The sequence below is a fragment of the Onychomys torridus genome, unplaced genomic scaffold (genome assembly GCF_903995425.1).
Source record: "Onychomys torridus unplaced genomic scaffold, mOncTor1.1, whole genome shotgun sequence".
In the NCBI taxonomy this organism is placed as follows: Eukaryota; Metazoa; Chordata; class Mammalia; order Rodentia; family Cricetidae; genus Onychomys; species Onychomys torridus.
The window spans coordinates 198,713-212,749 of NW_023411418.1; positions in this window are offsets into that span (position 1 = coordinate 198,713).

Sequence of the window (14,037 nt, forward strand, 5' to 3'; positions counted from 1 at the left end):
TTTCATATCCATTCTTTTTTTTAAAGACTTATGTATTTAGTATACATAAGAGGGTGCCAGATCTCATTACAGATGGTTGTGAGCCATCATGTGGTCACTGGGAATTGAACTCAGGACGTCTGGAAGAACAGTCAGTGCTCTCAACCTCTGAGCCATCTCTTCAACCCTCATATCCATTCTTTTAGCCTGTGTCTTTTTATAGGTGAATTAAGATCCTTGATATTAATGGATATTAATGACCAGTTATTGCTAATCCCTGTTATTTTTTTGGTGGTAGTGATGTTTATTTCCCTTCTTTGGTATTTGTTGGTATGGGATTATCTATTGCCAGTGTTCCTACTTTCTGTAGGGCTGGATTTGTGGAAAGATATTGTTTGAATCTGGTTTTATCATGGAATATTTTGTTTACTCTGTCTATGTTGATTGAGAGTTTTGTTGGATATGGTATTTTGGGTTGGCATCCATGATCTCTTAGTGTCTTCATAATATCTGTCCAGTATCTTCTGGCTTTTAGAGTCTCCATTGTGAAGTCAGGTGTTATTCTTATGGGTCTGCCTTTATATGTTACTTGGCCTTTTTCCTTTACAGCTCTTAATATTTTTTTCTTTATTCTGTATGTTTAGTGGTTTGGTTATTATGTGGCTGGGGACTTTTGTTGGGATCTAGTCTGGTTTTTTTTTAATCTGTAACCTTGTGTCATTATAGGCATTTCCTTCTTTTGATTGGGAAAGTTTTCTTCTATGATTTTGTGTTGGTATTCTCCTTTTTTCCCCTCTATTATTTTTAAGTTCTTTTCATGGTGTCATTAATTTCCTGGACATTTTGGGTCATGACTTTGTTGGTTTTAGTGTTTTCTTTGACTGATGAATCTATTTCTTCTATCTTATCTTCAACATTGGAGATCTGCTCTTCCATCTCTTGCATTCTGTTGGTTATACTTGCATCTATAGTTCCTGTTTGTTTACTCAGATTTTCTACTTCCTGCGTTCCCTCAGTTTGTGTCTTCTTTATTGTCTCTATTTCAGTTTTCAAATCTTGAACTGTTTCCATCTCCTGTTTAATTGCTTTCTCTAAGGGATTTACTGATTTCTTTCAATTTATTGTTCGACTTTTCCTCATTCTTTTTATTTATTTATTTTTTTTAAATTTTCATTATTATTTTTTAATTTTCTTTTAGCTTCCTCAAATTCTTTAATGGAATTTTTCATTTCCTCTTTAAAGATCTCTGTCATCTTCTTAACATAATTTTTAAGGTTGATTTCTTCTGTTTCTTCTGTGTTGGGATGTTCAGGTCTTGCTGATGTAATTTCTGATGGAGCCATGTTGGTTTTTATGTTGTTAACTGTATTTTTGCACTGGCATCTACCCATCTCTTTCTTTACTTGGTGTAAGTGGTGTCTGTGTCTGAGGGAGCCTCTCTTGGTCTGATCAATACTCTTGGTGCAGTGGGAGCTCTTGGTCTGATCAATACTCTTGGTGCAGTGGACCTCTCTTGGTCTGATCAATACTCTTGGTGCAGTGGACCTCTCTTGGTCTGATCAATACTCTTGGTGCAGTGAGAGCTCTTGGTCTAATCGGTGCTGATGGACTCTTTGTCTCAGGGAGCAGCTCTTAGTCCTGTCGGTGCTCATGGGCTCTGCCTCAGTGAGTAGCTGTGAAGCAAGTTACCTAGCTATCAACTACTCTCCCCTACCCTGCCAGAAAACAGTGAGATAGAAAAATAAAGATAGTTTTATTTTAATAACTCATAGATTCTTTTACCTAACCACCTGTAAGATTGTAGTTTGAGCATATTTATGATAAACTGATAATGTTTCACCAACCCACTTATAAGAATATGTTTTGAGTACATAAATTCCCTTTCTGATCTATTCCAGCCCTTATTTGACCCTACCTCCTTTATTCATTCCCCTTTTGGGTTGCAAATGAAGCTGACTATCACTGCTCTGTGGGGACCTTGCATTGGATTGTAAAGGTCAATCTGTAAGGTTTTAGACCAGATCCAAAGTGAACAGGGAAGGAATGGAAGATGGAAAGGGACAAAGATGAAGATGAGGATGAGACAGAAAGAAATTAGAACTATGAGAAAAAGGACAGAGAGGAGCTAAGTATGAGTACAGACTTGAAGCTATGTAAATAGAATTTTTGTCTCAGAGGAATAAAATGAATGCATTGAAGAACTTGGTGCACTTAGATTCATTCCTCAGATTCTTCTTCTTTTTGTTGGTAGTATCTCTTCTTGACCTCTGAAAAGAAGGCTATTAGAGGCTGTACCCCCAGAATACCTTTCAATAGTTCAGAAGTATAAAACATAAAGATGCTCTTTTTATGTGGGTAGGATCTGTTCGAGGTATCATGTACTTTGATCTTCAAAGTTTTCCTCTTGCTTCCTCATGGACATTGCACCCCATATACATATATTCTCCTTCATAGGAACACATGTGCAAGATAGAAAGAAAAATTACAGATTAAGAATAGTGAGAAGTGAAAATGTCTACGTGTTCACTAATATGACTGATTTTTGTTGCTAGAGGACAAGTTCAATTTTTGAACTCAGTTGGGCTGATTGAAGTCTTAGATAGTGATTAAAATTCAGAATATGATTCCAGTTTCCCTTTTGGCTCTGCTGGTATGAGATTATTTCTTTTATTTACAGCCACTTGGGTTAAGAGCAGCAAGTTAGCACTCATTTATTAATTTGTCAGAGATAAATTGCATGTGTGTCTAAGAATCTGATTCAGATGGCCTTGCCTGTCTATCCTTAATGCATTAAGAATATACATCTTTGCCTGCCATCCTTGGTGTCTTGGTAATCCTGTGTACATACAAATATCCTTAATGTTACATGTTTCAAACTGTTCTAAAAACATTATTTATAACATAATTTTACTCTTACTATACTCTCTTATCACATAGTTATATAAGTCATTGTGTAGATACTTAAACATTTTTTAGGAGAATGAATTCAATTTATATGTTTTAAATAAAAGCAGCAAAATTTCTTTCTCATGAAGTAACACTAAGTGTACCACATTTGTATCACACTTTGCTCATAAAATCTGATCTCTTCTTGGATAATATACATTTTAATGTTTGGTCTTTACATACTTAGAGCAATTTCAGTATGTGTGCTGATAATATAATAATATCTATTTTTATTTTTAACTTAAAAGGCTCTTGAGCTACTGTTTTCTTAGGTGTGTTTTGTAACTGCTCTATATTTTATGATAAATTGTAAGCAAACTATAAAAAGTCGTGATGCAGTGATATTTATAAAAAAGTATATACCTTTACACTTATTTATATTTATAGCAACATATATGCATAGATCATCATTGTGGAACTATACTCCTAGACCTAAGAATAAAACACAATTCCAGATTTTACTCTGTCTTTGAGTGTGTATAGGGTACTTTTATTGGCAGCATATTTTTTTTGAGACAGGGTTTCTCTGTGTAGCTGTGCACCTTCCTGGAACTCACTCTGTAGCCCAGGCTGGTTTTGAACTCACAGAGATACATAAACATGCTTCCTCAGTTCATTTGCTTAGAATATCTTTTTCCTACACTTTACCAGGAGGTAATATTTATCTTTGATGTTGAGGTGTGTTTCTTATATAAAGCTGAAGGATGGACCCTAGTTTCATATCCATTCTTTTAGTCTGCATCTTCTTATTGGGTAATTGAGAACATTTGTATTGAGAGCAATCAGTGACCAATGATTGTTGATTCCTGTTATATTGTTTTTGTTCTTATCTTTCCTGTGTGTGTGTGTGTGTGTGTGTGTGTGTGTGTGTGTGTGTGTGTGTTTGACAGAGAGAGACAGACAAAATCAGGGTGACATAGAGAGATTTAGTTTCCTAGTTTCCCCTCTTTTGACTTTGCTAATGTGAGATTTTTTACTTGGTTTACATTCATGTAGTTACTCTCCATGGGTTCTAGTTTTCCTTCCATGAAGTACCTTCTGCAGGACTGGATTTGTAGATAGATAATGTTTAAATTTGATTTATCATGGAATGTCTTATATTTTCCATTTTTGATAATTGAAAGTTTTGCTGGGTATAGTAGTCTGGGTTGGCATCTATGGTCTCTTAGGATTTTCAGCATCTGTGTTCAGGCCCTTCTGGCTTTTAGAGTCTCCATTGAGGCATTAAGTGTAATTTTTTTTATAAGAACTTTATTTACAGATAATTCACATAGTATACAATTTTCCTGTTTGCACAATTTGATACACTTCAGTCCAGCATCCTCATAGGCCCATGACACCATCACCACTTCCTGTTTTAGAACATTGATGTCTTTAATTTCTTTCTTTCCTGTTTTTGTTTTGAATGCCCAATTGCTGTTTATTGAAGGAGGGAGGAGGTCTTAAATACAGGCTTACAGCAAGCACAATGGGAGAACCCTGGGGGGCCAAGTTCACTTCCGATGTTTTACAATCTTGTATCTAAGCTGTTATTGTCCAATATGCAGGACACACACAACAAACTTTATTTAAGCATTCAGGAGGGTCTTGAAGGGAATTAGCACAGGGAGGATATCAAGGTCAAGATCAGCAAGCAAGGCAACAGTTACCCAAAACGGGGGCCAGAGCCCTACAGGTCCCCCCTTTTAATAAAAATTGAGCTTCTGATTTAGGTTGTGTGGGACATCAGCAGGTCAGCTTAATTGTCATGGAGACACCTGTCCAGGCCACACAGGCATTCTGTCTTAAGTTTGTGAGGGCCCCCCCCACATTACCCATCTCTGAATACTCATTATTATACAGGCTCAATCATGTGAGAGCTGCACAGTTAACTGTTGCCAAAGATCTCTAAGCGGCACATGTCTTTCATTCTGTGTGTTCAACACAGAAAAGACCAACAGAAGCCCTAACCCACCCATAGCTGGTAGGCTAAAGGCAACTGAGCCATTTCCTTCTTTAACGACCCTTACTGCAAATTGGAGTCCTTCTAAGATGGTATTCCAAAAGCAAATGGAACTTGAGTTTGTAAATTTATAACTTTCAAAGCCAATCGAAATGTATATAAGTATTGATTTAAATTTGTCATGTTCAATAGAATAAAAGATTATCTAACTGTGGTAGCTACTTTTGCTGCCAGTGTTTCCACTGTGCTAGGTGTAGTAACCAATTATGAAATGGCAATCCCAGAAACAGTATTAGTGGTGGTCATCACTGTTATAACAGCAGCAGCGATGTCAAATTCTCTTCTGAAGCATGTGGGCATCCACTGGCATGGACACAACTCCAGAAGCATGAATCTCCAAGTCCGATTTTTCTTGATCCCAGCAAGACTTAAGCTGGCAGCTCTGCAAAAGAGCAACTAAGAACCATAAAGAAAATACAGGCAGCTCACAAGGAGCAGAATTAATGGTCTCATAATGGCTACATTCAGGCTCACAAATTTTAAGGTATCTTCAAAGGGAGCTAAATTAATTTCAAGAGGCCAAAAATTGTTGCATAGAGCCACTCCTGAAAAGTAGATAATACTCTAGCTTGAATAGGATTGTGAAAATGAAGTTTGTTTGAGAATGTGTCACACAGACACCTTGGAGATTAAGTATAACCCCAAAGATCACTGACCTCCATTTATTAACAGTAGCATGCCAGCTAAACATTTTCCTTTTTATTTTTTGGTTTTTCAAGACAGGGTTTCTCTGTGTAGCTTTGCCCCTTTCCTGGAACTCAATTGGGAGATCAGGCTGGCCTGCTTCCACCTCCCAAGTGCTGGGATTAAAGGTGTGTGCCACCACCACCCGGCTTAGCTAGACATTTTCATTTTCACAACTGTAATTTTAATTGGTCTGCCTTTATGTATTACTTGGTATTTTTTTCCCTTGCAGCCTTTAATATTCTTTCTTTGGCATGTAATTTTAATGTTTATGTTATTATGTGGTAAGTGGACTTTTTTCCTTTGGTCCAATCCACTTGGTATTCTGTGTGCTTCTTTTATTTGATATGTGCACATCATGAGCCCCCCCCCCCAGAGAACACCAGGAGACCAAGTTCATGTCCAAAAGTAAAGAGCCTTTATTGTAATCTTGAGCTTGAGCTCTCTTTCCATTCAGACACAGTGGTTGGATCAGGGAAAGCATTGAGCTCAGTTGAGGCAGAGCTGTAAAATAATAAAGGAATGGGGGGGGGTAGGAAAACTGCAGCTGGGGGTTGAACACCTGGTTGGGCAGGAATGAGATGACAGAAGTTTTGTCAAACACTGATTGGTGCTGGCATTAGTGCAAGGAAGTTGGAAAACTACATGGAGATTGTGTAAGCAAGCCTTAATGTTGTAGAGCAATTAGTACTTGTTTGTCTCAATTCTGATTGGTCTCCCATAGGGTACAGTTTGTGGCTTTTCCTGGTCATTGTATGGTGAGGCCTAGACCCAGTATTGTTACTCTGCGGACTATCATGGCTGCACTCATGTTAAATAAGGCCTCTTCATCTCCCCCTCTACAAGTAACCAGAGAGGATACAATCATGGGCCCCGTGTGTCTCTGGATTCTAGGGTTTGATATTGAAACTGGAAGACCATGAAACTGGAGGACTGACTTTATGTAATCTTTCTCACAGAAAGGGAATCAGCCTGTTAATCAACAGGGTCCCAAGGTCAGTAGGAGAATAGGGATTAGAAGTGGTCTAACTAGTGCTGAGAGTAGTGTGGTTTGCCTGGAGGACCAATTAAATAGACTCTCATACCATCCAGACCTGGGTCCCCCATTCCCTATCTTTAATTTTTTTTCTTAGAATAGCCATTGAGTCACAAATGACCCTTGAGTGATTGACATAAAAACAAAATTTACTCCTGAGTGTAGCAGCAGAGAGACCTCCTCGTTGCCTAAAAAGATCGAGACCCCAACTGTTCCATAGGGCTATTTCAGCTAGGGGGTCTAGAGACCTTTCTAGTTTGTCAATGTAGTCCTCAATGTGAACTAAGTCTGAATGTATGACTGATTGGAAAGCCTTGTAGTTTTTTTTTCTTGTAATATCAATGCTGAAGTCCATATATCTATGTCTCCTGCTAATCCAAGTCCAACCCAACTGGAGACAATTATTATAGCTGTGCCCTTGGCCCACTTAGATTTGGAAAGGGGAGACAGAGCTAATTTCATCTGAGTCTCATTATAGTATTTTATAATTGTAAAGAGCTGGAAGATCCCCTTCCTGAATTTAGGACCATACCATGAATGCATGGGGTCAACCCAGTGTTTCAGGCCCATCATCCAGATGGGGCAGCTTAATTAGTTTCATTCTGCATGGTAAAAGTTTTATATTCCCTGGCGCATCTCAGAATGATTGAGATGTAAGCAACAGGTTTCCCACAAAGGTAATTTTCCTTTGGATTTGCATTTTCAGCCTGTTAAGGGGAGAGGGACAACATACTTTCTTGTGCAGCTGCCACCAGCTGAAATTGGGGTATCAGGGCTTCGGAAGGCTGAAAGGCTACTCAAATGCTAGGCAATGGAGCATTCATCAGGAGCATCAGATTAGCTGTTCCCAGTGAAGGGACTGGGAACTGGACTGGTTTACATCAGCTTTTAGCAAGTCCAGAGATCAGCAGCTTGCATTCCATTGTTGCTCTTTAGATAATGTCTGTGAAATCTACTGACTTAGGACAAAAGTTAAAATTTAGGAGCTTAAAAGAAAACCTTATATTTGGAATTTTTATTTATCTGGAGTCAGTTTGACCTGTGACATGTGGATTTAAGCCTTCTGACCTTTTTTTGACTCCTAGTAATTAGTATCTGTAAAACATCTGGAACAGATTTGCATAGGAAACCTATGTATTCTTTTTTTTTTTTCAGTGAAAGTAAAGCGGTTTATTTTATGATCTTGCAAAGTCCAGGTCCAAGAAGAGTCAAAAATAACTGGCCTGCCATTTGGCTCAAAATAGTGACTTCTATATTTATCTGCCCCCTGATTTCCATGTTGGCTGAGTTCTTCAGGAAGATGTCATCTTCCATCTCTAGTTTCCCATCGTTCTGGAGGTTGAGACTTATGCCCCACCCCCTACTTCTACTCATGTTTCCAGATATATGGGGCCAAGCATGCATGTAGAAGACTGCTTTAACTTTTCAACTCTAAGATAAAGGTGGTTAGGCAATAGGTGACAGTGGGTAGCCAGACAGGCCAGGGATCTAATGCCTTCTACTTGTCTGCTCATCACTGATAAGCTCAAAATGTATCACATATGAAAATGGACTATAATGATTTATTGATTTATTTACAATATTTTTTTCTAAATTTAAATTTTTTTATTTTATATTCATTTGTATTTTTGTCATGGGTGTTGGGTCTTCTGGAACTGGAGTCATAGATAGCTCTGACATGCCATGTGGTTGCTGGGCGTAGAACCCCAGTTCTCTGGAAGAGCAGTCAGTGCTCTTAACCACTGACCCATTTTCCAGCACCTGCAGAATATTATTTTAAGGTAAGTCACATTTGTTTACACTGTGGAACATTTGTTTAATGATGCAAAGGTATGTTACATTCTTTTATGTTGCATTTGTTTAACTCTGTAAAGCTGTATTCCTTTGCCTATCTAAAACATCTGGTAGTCTAATACAGAGCTGAATGGCTAATAGCAAGGGAGGAGAAAGGATAGGCAGGGCTGGCAGGTGAGAGAATAAATATGAGAAAACTAGGAAGAGAATATGTAGGAGTGAGAAAAGAAGCCGTCAGCCACCCAGCCCCACAGCAGAACATGGAAGAAGAAGGAAAGAAACGATATACAGAAATAGAGAAAGGTAAAAGCCTAGAGGCAAAAGGTAAATGGGATAATTTAAGGAAAGCTGGCTAGGAATAAGCCAAGTTAAGTCTGAGCATTTATAAGTAAGAAAAAGTCTCTGTGTGTGATTTATTTGAGAGCTGGGTGATGGGCCCCTAAAGAGCAAAGAACCAAAAGAGAAAAAAGAGTATGATAACAACCATCTATAACTAGGTAAAGTGGTATAGCTGGGTTTTGAAGAAAATTGATTCCTTACTTCCTGAGGAACCACCACACTGATTTCTACAGTGTCTGTTGCCCGAAGTTTGCTTATTACCAACAAATGAGTAAGAATTTCTTCTTTCCTCACATCCTCATCAGTATGTGTAGCCACTGCTTATTAGTCTTGGTCATTCTAACTGGATCAAACTGATAACAGAAAAAATAAAGAACTAAAACAAGCAGGGAAGTAATGCCACACACCTTTGATCCCAGCACTTGTGAGACAGAGGTAGGTGGATCTCTGAATTCCAGGCCAGCCTGGTCTATAGAGCGAGTTCCAGGACAGGCTCCAAAGCTACACAAAGAAACCCACTATAAAGAAACCAAAAAAAAAGAAAGGGCTGGAGAGATGGCTCAGCAGTTAAGAACACTGGCTGTTCTTCCAGAGGTCCTGAGTTCAATTCCCAGCACCCATGTGGTAGCTCGCAACCATCTGTAATGAGATCTGGCCTGCAATGAGGCTCTTCCAGGCTGTAAGGATACATGCAGACATTACACTGTATATGTAATAAATAAATAAATCTTTAAAACAAAAAACCAAAACAAAACAAAACAAAAAAGAAGAAACAAACAAACAAAAATGGATACAGAACTAAGCAGAGAGTTCTCAAAAGATTGACAAAAATGGCTGAGAAACACTAAGAAATGCTCAACATCTTTAGCCATCATGAAGATGCAAATCAATGATTTATTTCTTATATCTCCAGCCCTGGGGGCTGGAGTTACAGGGCACATTGTCATAATCAGATTTTCAAAAGGATACTTGGGATCTGTACTCAGGCCATGATGCTTGTAAAGCAGACAACTGGCCAACTTAACCAAGCTCCTAGCCACTGAATGAGATTTTGTACTCTTTGATAGTTTCATACATTTAATAACATTTTCCATTTAGTTTTTTGTTTTGTTTTGGTTTTTTGAGACATGGTTTCTCTTTAGTTTTGATGCCTGTACTGGGTCTCATTCTGTAGACCAGGTTGGCCTCAAACTCATAAAGATCTGCCTGTCTCTGCCTCCCAAGTGCTGGGATTAAAGTCATGCATCACCACTGCCTGGCTCTATTTAATTTTTATATTTAAAAATAGCTTTGTTTGTATGCACACATATCATAGTACCCATGTGAAAGTAAAAATAAACACAAAAACAACAATAACAAAAAGAAACATTTGGGAGCTGATTCTCCTTCTACCTCCTGATAGTGAGTCCCAGGTGTCAAACTCAAGTTACTGGACTTGGTGAGAAGAGCCTTTACTGGATAAACCATCTCATCTACATTTTCTGTTTTAAGCGAGGTCATGTATTGGTTTTAACCTGTGTTGCAAAGTAATATGTGCCTTTGTATAAACTAATGAAACAGCACTCTTTCTGGTCAAATGGAATTGTGTTTTCCTAATCTTCTCTTCCTCTCACTTTCTGAGACTGGTGACACTCATCTTTTTTGTTTGTTTGTTTTTTGTTTTTTTTGTTTTTCACAAGGTTTCTCTGTAGCTTTTGGGACTGTCCTGGACTAGAGATCCGCCTGCCTCTGCCTCCCGAGTGCTGGGATTATAGGCGGGGGCAGCCACCACCACACGGCACCCATCTTTAATCGTAACAGTAAGTTTGAGGCTAGCCTACTTTCTGTACATAGTAGGTAGACTTGTAGGAGTGGATAAAAACTAACTTTGTTGGAAGGCACACCTTTAATCTGGGCCACACATTGTGTTGGAATACTACATAAGGACAAGGGAAGAAAGAAGGGGATTCTTTGCCTGCTTGTCCCCACCTCCATTATCTCATTCATTTCTTCTTCAATATCCCAGCAGACCAGCTGAGACACCCAGCCTTGTGGGACTGATCAGCTTCTAGATTCTTGGACTTTCCTTCAGAACTAGCCACTGTTGGACTGCAGCCTGTAAGTCATTCCAATATATATTTTGAAACAGAGCCTCATTAGGGCAAACTTACCTAAAAGCCACTAGGTAGCCCAGGGTGGCCTTGATGTTTGATCTTCCTGCCTCAGCATGGCACATCATCTCTCTCTGGTAGCATGGAAAAGTTGTAGATGACCAAGATTCACTCACTGACACAGTTAATTCCAATTTTTATTAACAGTTGCCTTCAAGTTTACGAGTGACAGTGTAGAGTATTTTACTTGTTTCTGATATTAGAAAGAATACTAAGGCCAGGTAGTGGTGGATCACACATCAACCCCAGCACTTAGGAGGCAGAGCGAGGCAGATCTCAGTGAGTTTGAGGCCACCTGGTTTATAGATTCAGTTCCAGGTCAGGGTCCAAACCTACACAGAGAAACCTTGTCTTGAAAAAAACCACACACACACACACACACACACACACACACACACACACACACACACAGAACTATAAAGTGATCTTGGATCAAGTCAAAATTATGAGTAGTCTGAGTTCAAGTTGTCAAGCTGGGTTTGCTGATGGGAGGCTGTGGCAGGAATCTTAAAGGTACTTGTTAATAAAATTCAAACCAGAGGCCAATTATTGGGGTGATTGCTGGAAGATCAGAGACACAGAACAAGCCACAGGTATCTCACCTTGCTAGTTCCTCAGGTGATCCTTTTTCCTCAGACTGGAAGCTTCTGAGTCCTCCTCCACATGAATCTCAGATGAACTGTGTTGTTCCAAAGCCTGAACTCTTATCCAGCGAAATGCTTAACTAACTAAATGCTTAACTCCTTGGTTCCTGGCCCTCACGCCTTATACACCTTTCTCTTTCTGCCCCCACTCCCTGGGATTAAAGGTTGGGTTTCTGGGATTAAAGGTGTGGGTCACCATGCTTAGCTGTTTCTAAAGTGGTCTTGAACTCACAGATCCACCTGGCTCTGCCTCCCAAGTGCTGGGATTAAAGGTGTGTGCTAACACCGCCCAACTGCTGTTATGGCTTGCTCTGACCCATTTTCTAGCCACCATTTTTGGCTTTGTTCTAGTGGCTGTCTGTTCTCTGACCCCAGATATGTTTATTTCGGGGAACACCCAATATTTCAGGGAACACAATACCCACCATAGGAGGCTGTACAGGCAATTATTCAGAAGGATGAATATGAAAGGGCAAAGTGTAGGCCTGTCTCAGATTAAGAGTGAGTTTAAAAGCCACCCTGAGGAGTTTACATGAAAGCTTGTGACCCAATGGAAGAAAAGTACAATAAGATGTTATGTCTGCATGGTGCAGTTGGCCCAACATGTGGAAATAGAAGTCACTGTCTCAGAAAAGGGTAAGAGATGAGATGGGGGATAGAGCAAATGAATGCATACAGATAAATACATATGCAGAGGGGGGATTTGGGTAATTGATCAGCAAGAGAAGTCTTGATGAGAATGCTAAAGTATTAAAGGGCAGAGACAGCTCTGCACACTATGTGGAGGACAGGGGAAAGGGGGAGACAAGCTGTATGTTTCATCTAGTAACTTTCATTTACCTGAAGTTGCAAGTTATGTAGCAGAACGTGGGAACAGTGGCAAAAATAAAACAGATTTATTTATGTTTGGTTTCTCTGTGGAACAGTCCAAGACATCCTGTAAATCACTGTCTAAACCACACTGGCCTTGAACTCACAGAGATCTTCCTGACTTTGCCTCCTGAGTGCTGGGAGTAAAGGTGTGCACCATCACTGCCAGACAATAGAACTAACTTCTTAAATTAACACATTGCTCTTCTAGTACCTTGAGTAATCTATTGAACATACAGGGCCCTCTTCTCCAAGGCAAGAGCTGTGGTGATAACTTGTTCACACTCTAACAAATAAAATTTGCCTGAAGATCAGAGGACAGAGCCAGTCCCTAAATTAAACATAGAGGCCAGGCAGTGGTGGCTCACACCCTTAATCCTAGCACTGGGTGGCAGAGGTCTGTCTGGATCTCTGTGAGTTCAAGGATACCATAGACTCTATGACACTAACCCAGTCTAAAAAAGAAATGGAGCCAGGCAGTGATGGCTCACACCACTAATCTCAGTATTTGGGAGCCACACACCTTTAATTCCAGCAATTTTGAAAAATTTGAGACAGGAAGTGATGTTTCTGGGTGGAGAAAGGCATAAAAGGAGGGAGGAGACAGGAACTCAGTCCTTTGAGCTGAGGACTCAGAGACATTCAGTCTGAGGATTCCTGGAGACAGACTCTTCCCAAATCTGCTGAGGAGTTGGTGAGGTAAGAAGTGGCTGTGGTTGGTTTCTTTGATCTTTCAGCATTTACCCTGATATCTGGCTCTGGGTTTTTAATTAAGACACAGATTTTATAAGATTATTTTTTCATTTCTTAAGATTCCATATTTTATATAATTATATTTTACTTTTAGTAAGATTAGGATTCATGCTATAGAAAACCCCTGTCCTCTGAAGCCCACAAATGGAAGGATGCTCCTTGGCTGCACTGGCTGCTCTTGGACTGCCATGACAGCTCCCCCTACTTCAAGTATCTTGCAATATTAAGGGACCTGGTCCTAGGAAATCCCTCTCAGGCTAAATCTCTTTATGGAACCTAGAAAAATCTATCTTATTTACAACACAGGCTTAAACCCCCAGGGCTACAAAGAAAGAAAAGAAAATGGAGTGACTACACAGCTGCCTGACACCCAAATCAATCTTGCAAAATTGCTTGGTTTGTTGACAGCTCTTCTCTTTAACTTACACATGAGCTCATGTGCCCAGGCTGGCAAAATAGTTGTTAAGTTGCTAAAGATGATCCTGAACACCTGATCTGCATGACTTCACTAGATATATCCAGACTTCTCTGGGACTCCCTGTGAAGATTAGGTTGTTTGTAACTCATTGTAAAACTCCTGAGTCAGCTTTACAAATTATGGTCCTAATGGTCATTAGGGTTTTTATAAATCCTGGCTTTTATTTTGTTGTCTTTTGCAAATTGTAACATGGAAAACGGACTGACTTTGCTAATCAGAAAGGGATCTCTAGTGAAGCAGAGGGACTTTGGAGAAATATAACTGACTTCAAGCATACCTTGTGATCTTTCAGCAGAGGGAACAGTGAGAAGCAATCACTAGTGAATGATCGAAGAACTGGTGTCTTCTGAATAGATCTGTGG